General features: G+C 36.4%; 1 non-coding gene across 1 annotated transcript; it reads right to left on the bottom strand.

The window, feature by feature from the left end:
* Window positions 1–9387: 9387 nt before the first annotated feature.
* Window positions 9388–9494, bottom strand: LOC130801994 (small nucleolar RNA R71). The gene has a single exon (XR_009039713.1). It is a non-coding gene; the product is annotated as a small nucleolar RNA R71 (small nucleolar RNA).
* Between the last annotated feature and the right edge of the window lie 6182 nt (window positions 9495–15676).

The raw sequence follows: 15676 nt of genomic DNA, 5'->3' as shown, positions 1-15676 counted from the left end.
TATCTCCATGCTCTTGGTGGATTTTCAAAATGCTTTCAACCTAGTTGATATCCAGTGCCCCTCACTTGCTCCTTGGGTAGAGTTTTGTCATTCCTAACCTACTTGGTTGTATTATGGTGACTCTATTTTCTGGTCTTGCCAATGTGTTCAACAAGGTGACCCCTTAGGTCCCTTGCTTTTTTCCCTTATTTTGCACCCCTTGATCTTGAAAATTTATGAATCTTGTAAGCTTCACCTCCAGGTTTGTTATCTTGATGATGGCACTATTGTTGGAGACACCCTTATGGTCGCCAAGGCCTTACACATTATTAAGGAGGAAGGGTCATCCCGTGGTATATTTCTCAACGTGGATAAGAATGAACTTTTTTTGGCCTAGGGAGGACTCAAGGAGCAAAGAGTACAAAGTTTTTGTCATGTGGCTGGTGAGTACAAATCTAAGCTTTTGTCGTGATTTTTGCTTAAAGAAGGTTTCTAAAACCATTGACCTTATGGCACCTGTTAACAAACTCCACGATCCGCAATGTAAGCTTTTCCTTCATTGCTTCTATGCTGGGGTGAGGAGGTTATTTTTATCCGCTGAGGACTTGCCCTTCGAATTGGTTTGGGGATGCACAAGCCCAATTTGATCTTGCTCTGCGCTCTTCTTTGGAGAAGATTGTTACAGCCTCTGGGCTGGGTTTCGGGGACTAGATAAGTAATGTTATTAACTATTTGTTCCTTGCTTCTCGTATTCAAAACAGCTCGCTCCAAGATAAGATCTTGGCTTACAGTGATGTTTCTTCCTCATATGATGAAAAATCTAGTCGGAGCTTCTTTTAATGTTGTTGAGAAAAGCCTTGGATCTAGTTATAGGCTCACCTTAAGAAAATTTGCCATTTTCAGCTCCAATCGGGAACCACACGCCCAGGATTTTTTTGCTAACTGTCCCGATTGAGGGCTTGGGGCAGAAAATGAGTCGACGTCAGTTTCGGTCTGTTTTATATTATTGACTCGCTATTCCCTTACTTGCCGAAGGTAGTCTTTGCCGGAGCTGCAACAACCACAAAATCAATAAATGGGGGACCACGCTGTACATTGCTCCAACAAGATTGGCGTGAAGTTTCGGCGCAATTTGGTTCGAGACATACTCGTGGATCTCTATTGCGAAGTTGGGATTTTAGAGGCTGAGAAAGATCTTAAACCTGCTGATGCCCTCATGTTTAACTTACTTCATGGAAAAGATGCATGAGTGGATGTCATCGGTAGCTCGCCCTTTGCTAGCACAGGAGTCACCTCATGGGCACCGGGTGCTTCTTTAGCCAATGCTACAGAATGAAAGAGAAAGAAGTACACTGCGAAGTGTGAGGAGAATGTTTACAAATTCATCCCTTTTGCTTTCTCCACCTTTGGAGAATTAGGTGAAAAAGCACTCGATTTGTTAGCAAGGATTGGTTCTTTTGCTTCGAGTCACTCAGGGAGCACCAAGTCGAGGGCCCCCATTTTTCAGAGACTAGCTTTTTGCATCAAAAAGGGTGTGGGTACTCAATTTGTTGCTCAACTCCCCACCAACTTCTTGTAAAAGCCTCTGAAACAGTCGTATTATTAGGAGATTTCATTAGTCGTTTTTAGTGCCTAATTTTTATTATATATTTGTTCGTTACTAATTATAATTTAATTAGTGATGGTAGTAATTTGAAAATTCTCTACAATGAATAGAAACTTGTTAATTCGTAACGCGATTACGAATCGTAACAAGTAACGTAAAACTTTGGAGGTAAAACTTAAAGTTGAGCAACTACCCATAACAGTTCAAAAAAAATTTTAATTATTACCCAAGCATATTATATAACCATGATGGGAGTAAATTAAATATTTCTCACATATACAAGTGATTTTTAAACATGAAGTACAAGTTACATAACTTGTTACATGTACAACAATTTTTACCCAAACTTTAAACTATCTTAGATAAACCTTTCTTATACCATAATAGACCAAATTGAGGACAAAAAGCACTCCAAATCAGCCCCAAACAGCAGCTAATATGGCTGTCCCAAATCCCTTTAGTAGCTCCTTGTTCACTTACACACTCAAGCCAATCACACTACCCAAAACCCCTTTTGTTCTACCCAAAGCTTGTGCATCATTACAAGCATGCAACAGGAAAATATTTGAAGCAAAAACACTCCAATTTCTGAATAATTATTCAGCCATAAACCCCAACACATTGCTCCCAAGTTCATCCATGAACAAACACTAGAATCCTTCAAACTTTCAATAACTAGAACACCTTCTTTTCTCATCAAATCTCCGTCAAAAACCCATCTAAAACTTCTGAAAATTTATGTTTATAAACTCAAATCTCCCATAAAAATAATCTTCATCTTAAGAGCTTTCCATAGACACCAAACTTAAAGAAATCTACCAAGTATAGAGTAAGTTATGTTCATTTCCTTATTCCACTAGTTTTGTTAAAACTTGTTCATGTAAAACATTTTTTTACATGAATCTTTCTATAAACTAAGATCATTATAAAATGAGTATTTTATCTCTAAACTAAAAAAATCATCACTTAAAAATCTATAAAAATAGGCCATAATAGAAAGTAAGAAGATGTATTTCCACAAACATATAAATTTTGTTACTTAAAGGATTCAAATAAAATTATGGGACTTAACTAAGTATGTTGCTCAACATAATAAATATATTCTAAATATATTAAAATCATCACAAGTATTAGTCTAACAACTCTAACTTGGAAAAATTAAGTGCATGTTAGAAATCCAAAATTATTATTGATTTTTGGATGAATACAACATGTTTAGTTGAAGAGTTGGAGTTGAGACTTGAAGGGCAAGGACCCGAAGTTAGAACCGCTTCTAAGAACGCGTAGGAGCTTACGGAATAATTATATAGGCTTGGAGTCGAGGTATGTCACATGGGGTGATTTTTAAAGGATTTAAGAACAAGTTGGGAAAGTTTGTGTATAAACTTTTTTTAAAAAAACAAATAAAATTCCCAAAGAGAAGTTCTTAAATCTTGAAAAATGATGTCAAAATGATAAATTTGAGTATGGAATAATTTATTACATGTATTATTATTGTGGGCATCATGCATGTTGATTTTATAAATTATTGTATATTTAAAGGCATGTTTAACACTACTTTGTGAAAGTTATTGTGATGGAAATGATTATATGAATTTGAAAATATTTGAAATTCATTTTAAAAGAAATTTTTAGTAGCTATATGTTAAGAAAAATTTCTTGGATACTTTTTGTTGAGATTATTCGTTAAATTGATATTTTAATGGATTTTAAGGTGTTAAATACTCTTATTATAAAACATGGTATTAGATGAACTCTTCATCATCAAAAATAATTAATAAAAACATATTATAATGTCTCCAACAAGATTTGGCCAGAATATATTTAGTTTGGAATTTTTTTTTATTATTTTTGAATAATCGTTAAATTGTTTAACGGTAAATTGTTAAATGGTAAAATATAAAATAATTACCAAACAAAGACCATATGGACTTGAAATTTTTATCACATACTCATATGGACAGTAGGTAAAATTAGTAAAAGTTTGGGAAGGTTTCGTTGACATTTAAGGACCTTAAAATTTTTACTCGGTTATTAATAATCGGTAAGCTTAAAAACGGTAAAATATAAAATAAATACTAAATGACGTCTTTTGGACATGAAAATTTTATGAGACACTTATATAAACAGTAGATACATGTTCAAAAATTTATATGGATTTTCGTGACCATATATGGACTTAAATAAATTTTATTCGGCTTATTGGTAAAATAACGATATTAATTATTAAAAATAGCCCACATGATTTTTAATGGTTATTTAAAATTTTGTACCCCTTAAAATAGCTTCTGGAATATCATATAATTTTTATAATATTTTATTCGGACTCAAATACCATTGTGTTACACTTGCCGGACATGTCGCGGACGGTAGACCGATTACCAAACGAGTCACAGGATGACTCACAGAGTAACCATGTAAAATTATGATATGAGTTTGAAATTGATTTGTATCTATTGAGATCTTATGATTTATGGTGAAAAATGAGAATTTTAAATTACTATAGAGCCATTGAAATGGATTTGAATCATATTATGATTTATCAAATGAAAAAGCATATTTCAAAATGAATTTACTCATAAATAAAAAATATTCTAATAACTTGTTTGACGGACACCAATGTGTTTATACTCAGCCTTTTTGCTAATACTATGCTTTGTATGTTTTTCCAATGGTTTTGTTTTAGAGTAAACCCCTATGGCACCTCGATGGAGAATGGATATGCGAGGGAAGTTGAACCCGAGTTGGAGTATGACTCCCCTTTTGTTTAGATCTCTTTATTGTATTTGAGAGACTATTAGTTTAAATTTAGACTATTTTAAGGATGTAATTTGAGCTTTGGACTTATTTCGATTTGGTTGTAATTTTCCTATATTTTGGACAGTTAAGACTTCCGTTATATTGCTTGGATATTGGTTTGATATTTAAGTAACCCCTTAATTGTGTTGGCAAAAGTAAGCTTCCGCTTGATTAATACTAAATTCCAGTTAGTGTTTGCCTTCATAATTCGAGGCGGTTACAGCCTCTTTCTATGAAATGGAATATAATAATAATAATAATAATAATAATAATAATAATAATAATAATAATAATAATAATAATAATAATAATAATAATAATAATAATAAGGGAAAAGTGTAAAAAAGTACCTAATAAATTTTTTTTTTTCCAAAAAGTACCTAATAAAAAAAGTTTTGCTAAGAAATACCTAACAAAATTTTTTCTTTTCCAGAGAGAACCATGTAATGTTTTCTTCAGTTGACCATTAAATATAACGGTTGACTGGTCAAAATTAAAAATTTTTTCTTCCGCATCTTCAATTTGTTTTCCATTTTAACTTCGATTTTGAATAAAAAGTAAAGGAATACGATAGTGAGGAAATTGAATTGGAAAAAAAATTGAAGATGAGGAAGAAGAATTTTTGATTTTGACCAGTCAACCTTTATATTTGATGGTGAACTAAAGAAAAACGTTAATTGGTACTCTTTGGAAAAGAAAGAATTTATTAGGTGTTTTTTGACAAAACATTTTTTATTAGGTACGTTTTGGGAAAAAAAATTGTATTGAGTACTTTTTGACACTTTTCCCTAATAATAATAATATTGTTATCATAATAATAATGATGATGATGATGATATGATGATGATGATGATGATGATGATGATGATAATAATAATAATAATAATAATATTATTAATAATAATAATAATAATAATAATAATAATAATAATAATAATAATAATAATAATAATAATAATAATAATATAGAAGAATTTTAGAGGTTTTTTCTAGTTAAATCCCCTAATATTTTCTTAAACAGCTCAATGCTGTAGATAATCTTGGGCAAGACTAGTGAATCTTGACACAGTCTCGACCTAGTCTTGACGAATCTTGTGCTCAATCTTCAGAAATACTTTTATCAGCAGTAGTCTTAACTGAGGCTGACATAGCCTCAATTGAGATTTAAAACTGATATGGGCAGTGACTTTTCCTTTGGGTTAGTCTCGACTGAGACTTGTTGAGTCTCGATTGAGATTAATAATTGAACATTCCAGTAAATTTTCTTGTGAATCAATCTCTACTGAGATTAAAGTAATCTCGACCAAGATTCACTAGTGGAAAAAAACGTATATGCTGCTAGACATTTGCTACGGTTTTTATCAAACGCATCATTAAATCGCATAAAATAATTAGGCAAAAAAAAAAATAAAGATCAAATGCTGCTGTTCTTTAGATGCCAGCAACGAATAATCATCTATATACTGTGGTTCTTTAGATGCCCGCAGCAAATAACATGTCTGAACAGCAACTAAGTAGTTATATGCTGCGGTTTTTGGATTGCCCGCAACATTTAGTGTCTTTCTTAAAACATAAAACCCGCCATTCAACGTTCCATTTCACAAATATTCGACCCTCGTACAGTTTTGGCATGGTAAGGAGGGAGTTTACAAAGAGAAAAGTGTTGTTGAGGATGTCAATAATGTGATCGATGTCAATGAGGATGTAGTAGATCGTGTTGATGGGTATGAGACAGATGAAGAGAATGTCGATGAGGATGTGGATCGTGTTGATGAGATGATGGAGGGAGTCGAGGATGAGTTAGGAAAACTTCCTCGTGTTTGTGACTTGATGACAGAGGCTTCTCAAAGGCCTTTGTACATTGGATGTACAAAGTTCATCAAAGTTCAATTGGAGTGACGCTAGTTTCACAATGTTATTAGAAACGAGAGGGGAGATGCTTCCTGAGGGAAATGAACATCCAAAGCCAACATATTATGCCAAAAGGCACATGTGTCCTTTCGGCTTAGAGTACTAGAAGATTCATGCGTGTCCGTCCTAGGTGTGGGTTATCGTGCTACACACATAAAGGGGCTTCGGATGCTAAAGGGCCCCAGGCTAAGGTATTGTGGTATCTTCGAATAATACCTAGATTCAAGCGCTTGTTTTCTATAAAGAAAGATGCGTTATATTTTAGGTGGCATGCAGATAGGGTGAAGAAAGGTCACTTGCTCACACATCCATCTGATTCTTCAGAGTGGAAGAGTATGGATAGATTGAATAAGGCTTTTGGGGATGAAGTTCGTAATTTAAGGCTCGGACTGTGTACGGGTGGAATGAACCCATTCGGCAATCTTAGTTCTCTACATAGTACTTGGTCGGTACTGTTAGTGATCTATAATTTTCCACCTTGGTTGTGTATGAAGCGTAAGTACATTATGCTTTCGCTTCTTATCTCGGGTCCTAAAAAACCTGGCAATGACATAGATGTATATCTTGGACCTCTCGTTGAGGATTTGAGAAAGATGTGGGATGAAGGCATTTCCGTGTTTGATGCATATGTTAATGAGCAGTTCACCTTGCGTGCATTGCTTTTATGCACCGTTAATGATTTTTCGGCATATAGCAACTTATCGGGGTATAAGAACAAAAGGAAGAAAGCATGCCCAATATGTATCGATGACATGGAATCCACGTGGATTCCTATGTGCAAACACGTATTCATGCACCATTGAAACTTCTTCCCACGAGATCTGTTAGCTGTATTTTATCTTTATTACCCCTATAAGTGGCTTGTTTAGCGTGAGGAAACTAAATGTTATTGCATTGGTTTATTGGATTTATGCTTGTTTTGTTGCTTTGGTATTTTATTTCATTTCAGGATCTAATCATATACACCGAGCACAAACTAGCCCCTTTAGTTGCATACATTGCTCACCTAAACATCGAGGGCTTAAAGAAGCGAAACATCATGAGCCAAGGCACAAGAACAAGCCAAAAAGAAGCCAAAATAGATCCGATCGACTTGTGGAGCAAGTTGGCTCGGGTCGAGCGTAGTGCATTCACATTTCCAGAGCTTCTCATCATTAGCAGGATTTAATTCAAGATCACAGTACATCTCCTCGACTGGTCGAGCATAATGGCTCGGGTCGAGCGGAGTTGATTTTTACATTCTGTCCAGTCTCTGATGTTGAACCTGAAGGTGGCTCGACTGCTCGAGTGGGATTCGCTCGGGTCGAGCGAAATGGGTGGCAGCAACATGTGCGGCAGCAACATGTGCGGTCTTTTTAAAGCTTCATTCAAGGTCCAATTATATTTGTTGCTTCTAATTGCTGCTGCCAAGACTGCCAGCCACCCTACCCTATCCACTAGGGGTGGCACCCCCCTTCCTATAACCTAGGGCTGGTGGAGCAATCATGAAACCACCACCCCCCACTTGTTTTTGAAGCCTATAAATAGAGAAGAATCAGAAGGAGCTTGCATCTCAGTTTTCACCCTTTCATGTTGAGTAATTTATGTATTCTTCATAGCCTTGCTTTCATTTCAATTAAGAATTAGTGTTAGCATAATTTCTTTTTCAATTCAATTTAGTATTTTCACTTTCCAAATACAAACTTTACTCTATCCTTTATCGTAATGTTTTGCAATTTGGGATTTTTCAACCATTGATGTACTATTATTGAAGCTTTTGGAAGGTATTGCTTTGAATCATCAATTCATCTTGTTCATCCTTAGATTGAGCCCAAAAGAGTAACTTATATCCTTGCTTATATTGTTTTCGATTCATGTCGCTTAATCCCGTTGATTGTTTGCTTTAGTTTCATATATTCATGCTTGTAGTTCTTCAACTTATATTGCTTCTATCTCTTTAGGATACTCTAGCTTAATTTGTTCATTTATGATTCTTGACTTGCTGCATTCTAATATTTCAATATGAGTATGAGTGAGTAGTTTGTTTTGGCTTAGGCTAGGCATTATCACCATGAATGTAGTTTGAATTTCTTTCTATACCTTTGGTATGGTTGTGTTTTTTATGGTTTAAGATGGATTTTTCTATCATGTTGTAGTGTCATTGAATTGAGGGCGAGAGTCGATTTTTAACGATAATCTATGCTTAAAAGTTAAGACATCTCCATGAGAATAGGTAGATGCTTTGATTGGAAATGTTGAATGTGTGCTTCATGTCTTGAACTGTGTATTAGCTCCATGAGAATAGGTAGTTAAGTATGGTTAGGAAGCTTTTGTTGCTCGAGAGAGAACATTAGTACTTATGTTATACGGTTTTGAACACACTAATCGATTGAGAAACTATTAACTTAACCCCCATTCCTTGTGAATTCGATCCGTACTTGCCGACGTACTACGCTACGCCGTACACTTGCGATATTACTATTGAAGGACATAAAGACCCGAACAGGTTTTTGGTGCCATTGCCGGGGAGTGGCGACTTTGTTATTTGTTTTTCTTGATTAGTTAGTTCATTGTTCTCTATCATTTTGAGTTGTTTTCATTTTTTTTCTTCTTCACTTTGCACTTGACCCTGATTTTTGAGTGTAGTGTATGCAATTAGGTCTCAAGGACAAAAAAATCTTGTACCTATAAATCCTGAAATTAGGAAAAGAAGAAGGAAAAGGAAACAACGAAAGATGGCGGTAGAACACCCAAAGTCCCTTCGGGAATATGCCATGCCCGATGGGAGTTTAGGGTCGAGTATTGTTCAACCAACCACCACAGCCGCAAATTATGAGATCAAACCAGCTTTCTTTCAATTCATTGCTCAGAATCAATTTGCCGGCACTGAGATGGAGAATCCAAACGACCACCTAGATAAGTTCGTGAATAAATGTGGCACTGTAAAATATCAGGGGATTTCTGATGAACAGATGAAGCTGATTTGTTTCCCCTACTCACTCCGCGGGGAGGCAAGAAATTGGTTAAGATCTGAAGGTCCAAACAAGTATCGCACTTGGGAGGCATTATCTAAGGCTTTCCTTGTTCGATTTTTTACACCAGCCAAAACTGCTAAACTACGTAATGATATCACCTTATTCCGTCAAGATGATGGTGAAGCATTATACGAGGCTTGGGAATGATATAAAGGGCTACAAAGGAAGTGCCCACACCATGGAATCCCAGACTGGCTCTTAATTTAGAATTTCTACAATGGTCTTAGGGAAGAGATACAAATTTCAGTAGATGCTGTAGCTGGAAAAACATTGATGGCCAAAACCCCCGAGGTAGCCAAGCAGATAATCGAGGAAATGTCCTAGAACTTCCATTGGAGAGATAAAAGGAATACCAAGAAAGGTGGAAAATATGAAGTGGATGCATTACATGCTATTCAAAACTTTGTCCATGAGTTGTCAAGGAGGATGGACCAGTTGAGTGTAGGGAACACACTAAAGGCTTGTGAAGTACTAACCTCCACCAACATATAACCAACAACCCCCAGGGTTTCAAAAACCTCCACCACAAAACTCACCGCAAAAATCAAATTTGGAGTCCATGATGGATAACTTCATTGCCATTCACTCCAAGATTAATGCTGATACTTCTAGTGCCATCTAGCAGATTCAAGCACACAACAAAGTCATTGATAATCAGATGGCACAACAATTAAGCAACCTCTCCAAACCCAGTGAAAAGCTGCCAAGCAACACCGAGAAAAACCCCTCCGGGCATGTAAATGCAGTTAAATTAAGAAGCGGCACAACCTATAATCCTTCACCCGTGGTTGTTGTTGAGATTGAAGAAGAAGAGGTGATAATAGAGGAAGAAGCACCTGTTGAAGGGGAAAAGGAGGAACAGCCGGCACCTGCCCCAGAGAATAGAAAGGAGCCCACCACTGATCTATATGTACCTCCTGTTCCTTTCCCACAAAGATTAGCGCGTCGCAAGCTTGAAGAAAAATATGGGAAGTTTTTAGAAGTTCTGAGTAAGCTTAAAATAAACATTCCCTTCATAGATGCTATCAAGGAGATGACTTCTTATGCAAAATTTCTGAAGGAGGTATTATCTAACAAAAGGAAGCTGCCGGAAACAGGCGTAGAAACACCGAGAGGAGAATGCAACGCTATCTTAGAGTGCAAGGTGCCGAAAAAGGATGCTGACCCCGGAAGTTTCACCATTCCAGTCAAATTTGGTGAAGTCTTGGTTAATAAAGCACTTTCTGACTTGGGAGCTAGTGTAAGTATCATGTCGCTGTCTTTATGCAAGAAGATCAATGCGGAGATCAAGCCAACAAGGATGTCTTTGCAACTAGCCGATAGATCAGTTAAGTTTCCAGTTGGAATTGTTGAAGATTTGCCAGTTCAAATAGGGAAGTTCTATGTCACTTGTGATTTTTTGATTATGGATATTTTTGAAGATCATATCATACCTATCATTCTTGGGAGAGATTTTTTGAAGACCCCACGGGCTGTTTTTGATGTATTCAATGGCAAGCTTATATTGAACATCCTGGGGGAGGACGTTGAGTTTCACCTTCCATCAATAATGAAAGGACCCGCTGATGAATCACTGTGCAAAGCAGAAGTAGCGAGGGTTGAGATTATGCATCCACAGTATGATGACCCTTTGAGATCAATCTTAGAAGGAGTTGAGGATGGAAGGTGCTCAGAAGCCGCAAGTTTAAAGAAGCTTTTAAATGAACCAGATTTCTATATAGGACCAATGATGGAAACTATCTTGGAGGATTTTGTGATGGTTAAACAGGAGAGATCCACGCCTCCTCAGGTAATCTTAAACCCCTTCCCTCTTCATTAAAATATGTATATTTAGGAGAAAATTGAAACTTATCCAGTAATTGTTAATGCTGAATTAAATAATACCCAACTTGACCAATTGATTACATTGATTAAAAATTTCAAGAGTGTTATAGGGTATTCAATAGATGATATCACTGGTATAAGTCCATCTTTTTGCATGCATAGATTATTTCTTGATGATGATCATGCCACGTCTATAGAACCACAAAGGAGATTGAATCCTAATATGAAAGATGTTGTGAGAAAAGAGGTTCATCAATTACTTGACGTAGGCATAATCTACCCTATCTCTGATAATAGGTGGGTTAGCCCCGTACAAGTAGTGCCTAAAAAGGGTGGCATGACTGTTACAAAAAATGATAAAGGTGAATCAGTTTCTACTAGAACAATTACGGGTTGGAGAATGTGCATAGATTACAGAAAATTAAATAAAGCAACCTGTAAAGATCATTTCCCTTTGCCTTTTATAGATCAGATGTTGGAACGTTTGGCAAACCATTTATATTTTTGCTATTTAGATGGATACTCTGGATTTTTCCAGATCCCTATCCATCTAGATGATCAGGAAAAGACCACTTTTACTTGTCCCTATGGGACCTTTGCATATCGAAGGATGCGCTTTGGTCTCTGCAATGCCCCCGTCACATTCCAACGATGCATGATGGCCATTTTCTCTGATTTTATTGAGGATTTTATGGAAGAATTTATGGATGATTTTTCTGTGTACGGAACATCTTTCGAAGCATGCTTAAGCAACCTCGAAAAGGTGCTCCGTAGGTGTAAGGAGACCAACCTCACCCTAAATTGGGAAAAATGCCATTTTATGGTACAACAAGGGGTAGTGTTAGGTCATGTTATCTCTAATAGGGGCATTGAGGTAGATAAAGCAAAAGTAGAGATCATAGAACGTTTACCCCCTCCCTCTGATGTTAAGGGAATAAGGAGTTTCTTTGGTCACGCTAGTTTTTACAGGAGGTTTATCAAGGATTTCTCTAAGATTGCTAGGCCTCTAACTGAGCTCCTCGCCAAAGATGCCCTATTTCTGTTTACTAACGATTGCCTTGAAGCTTTTAACAGATTAAAACAAGCTCTTATCTCTGCTCCTATTATCCAACCACCGCATTGGAACATCCCCTTTGAAATCATGTGTGATGCAAGTAACTATGCTGTAGGGGCTGTTTTAGGTCAAAGGAAGGATGGCAAGTTGCATGCCATCTATTATGCGAGTAAGACGTTGGATCCAGCTCGGATGAATTATGCAACAACAGAGAAAGAGCTTTTGGCAGTTGTATTTTCCACAGAGAAATTTAGGCCATTCCTGTTAGGATCAAAGGTGATCGTTCACACCGATCATGCAGCTTTGAGGTACTTGATGGCAAAGAAAGATGCTAAGCCTCGCCTGATTCGGTGGATTCTCCTACTGCAAGAGTTTGATTTAGAAGTGAAGGATAAGAAACGTGCGGAGAATGTAGTCGCCGACCACTTATCCCGGCTGATTCATGATGGTGGAGCAAGTTTGGAAGCTCCAATAGATGATTCATTTCCAGATGAGTGTCTCTTAGCTGTAAGCATGACAAATGTTCCATGGTATACTGATCTGGCTAATTATTTAGCAAGTGGAATTATTCCTGATGGATACTCATCTCAGCAGAAGAAGAAATTTTTCTATAATGTCAAGAGACATTTTTGGGAAGATCCGTTCCTGTATAGGCTTTGTGTTGATGGAATAATTAGAAGGTGTGTTCCACAAGAAGATGTACCTTCTATTATCTCACATTGTCACGATTTGCTCTGCGGAGGACATGCTAGTACCTCCAAGACTGCTGCAAAAATTCTTCATTGTGGTTTTTATTGGCCTTCTCTGTTCAAGGATACACATGCCTATGTCTAATCCTGTGACAGATGTCAAAGAACAGGGAATATTTCAAGAAGAAATGAAATGCCACTCAGCAACATCCTAGAAGTTGAAGTTTTTGATGTATGCGGAGTAGATTTCATGGGACCATTCCCATTCTCATATGGGAATAGGTATATCTTGCTGGCAGTTGATTATGTGTCAAAATGGGTAGAAGCTATTGCATCTCCTACCAATGATGCGCGTGTGGTTACCAAGTTCTTCAAGAAACATATTTTTCTGCGTTTCGGCACACCGAGGGTATTGATTAGTGATGGAGGGAAACATTTTCTGGAAAAGAGATTTGAAGGTGTATTAAAGAAATATGGGCTCTATCATAAGATTGGTATAGGCTATCATCCGCAAACTAGTGGCCAAGCTGAATTTAGCAATCGGGAGATATCAAGAGTATTTTGCAAGGGACGGTTACAAGGTCAAGAAAAGATTGGGCGAATAAGTTGGATGACTCTCTTTGGGCCTACAGAACAGCATTCAAAAACCCTATTGGAACCACACCATATAAGTTAGTCTATGGGAAACCGTGCCATCTACCAGTAGAGCTTGAACATAGAGCATTTTAGGCAATCAAAGCCCTCAATTATGATCTACTGCATGCTGGTAAGAAGAGGTTGTTAGATATCAACGAACTCGATGAGATACGTTTGGATGCGTATGAGAGTTCCAGGCTATACAAGGAAAAGACCAAGGGATGGCACGACAAGGGTCTTATCAGAAGAAGCTTTGAAGTTCGACAATTGGTGTTACTATTAAACTCACGTTTGAGGTTATTTCTAGCATCGAGCTGTCAAACGCGAAATGGGAAACATTCAACGTTAATGGTCAACGTGTGAAACACTATCGCGCATGTGAGCCTTTAGCGGGGCCAGTAATAAAGCCGCTTGAGCCCCCACGTGTTCTCAATGAATAATGCGCAACGGTCAAGCTAACGACCTTAAACTAGCGCTTGTTGGGAGGCAACCTGAAACAGCCCAAACCGGCGTAAACAATATAATAATATTGTCTACAAAGCACAGCGGAAGATTTATAAAAGTCTGGGCTGAATCCGACCTGTGGCTCGATAGCCACAACAACCAATATCAGAGTATTTAAAAATTTTACAAAACTGTAATACAATTACTTACAACCCAGTTATAAACTAAGTTAATACATTATAAAATATCTATTTTTTTATTTTAAAAGACATGATTTGTCAAAATATCATAATATGTTAACCTTCCGGAAACGATGTCCTCGCTATCGCAACACATGACACATAAATGAGCAGCACATCCATCCGTACTAAAAATGGCAACCTGAATGTGGATCTACCCCTTGTAAGAGATAGACCATATAAAAAAAACTGCCAACAATTGCATTGTTGAGTAATCCAACAAACTACTACATTTGTATACAAGTCATTAACAGACATTTCCAAATCAAATTCCTTGTTCACTTGGTAATCATTTATAAACATTATTTTATACAAACCAAAAACTCTTTCAAAAGACTGTTTGATGTCGAGATAAATACAACTATGAACCTTTAGTTCATAACGAATCAAACACGGCTATAACTTTACAAGTTAATAGCGTAAATCAAAACTCTTTTAAAAGATCGTTTGGTATCGACATAAATACGTCTATGAACCTTTAGTTCATAACAAATCAAAACACGGTTATAACTTTACAAGTTAATAGCGTAAATCAAAATGCTGCTATTACTTTACAAGTCAATAGCGAAACAATACGTCAAATGACAAATATGATATCATTTGCGAAACAAACAAAACCTTATGTACCAAACGTATTTATTTAAAGCTCATATAAAATCAATAATTTAACAGCACTTTAAAAAGTGGGAATATATGGACCGTTAGGAAGTAGGCTTAATCCTAATCCTGAGAACACGGGTGATCTTCATCACCGAAAATACGGTTCTTGCAAGAACGAAACGGGATCGGGGGCTCGAGACCGATCCGAATAACCATTACCTATTATTAAGCTATAGGATTTCACAATTATCCGGATATAAATATCCGTTGCCAATTCCCAAAAACGGAAAATTTTCAATGTCGAACATTTCAATATCAATCTAAACAATAATTCAATTGATTTTCTTTGAAATCAAAAATCATACCTCATTTTCATAATACAATATTTCAAGACTCGTATTTTATAAGTTAGTAACATACAAAACACGCTTTTGTAATCTCTTTAACTAAATACAATATTTAAAAGCTCATATATAAAAACATATGAACATTCAAAACATCATTTAATAGGGAAAACAATAAACCTAAGTTAATCTCAATTACTCAATAAATAACCTTAAACCTCCAATTTATTTTATACTTCCTAATCCCACATAATAAATTCCATTTTACTACAATAACAGGAAACTTGTTAGTAATTTGATCATAACTCTCTCATACAAACTCATCTTAGGGCGATTCAAGTGTCCACACGACCATGACTCGAAGCTATACAAATCTTACGAAGACACCAGAACCCAAAAACAATCAAAACTAGCCCAAAAAAGCCAAAACAGAAGGTTCAGTATTGATTTTCATGACAGCCTGCTGGTATGTCACTGTTTTGAACATAACTCTCTCATACGAACTCATCTTGGAGCGATTCAAGTGCCTACGTGATC

This window comes from Amaranthus tricolor, chromosome 15 (genome assembly GCF_026212465.1).
Source record: "Amaranthus tricolor cultivar Red isolate AtriRed21 chromosome 15, ASM2621246v1, whole genome shotgun sequence".
In the NCBI taxonomy this organism is placed as follows: domain Eukaryota; kingdom Viridiplantae; phylum Streptophyta; class Magnoliopsida; order Caryophyllales; family Amaranthaceae; genus Amaranthus; species Amaranthus tricolor.
The sequence above is the reverse complement of the archived record's forward strand: the minus strand, read 5'-3'. Positions and strand labels throughout refer to the sequence as shown.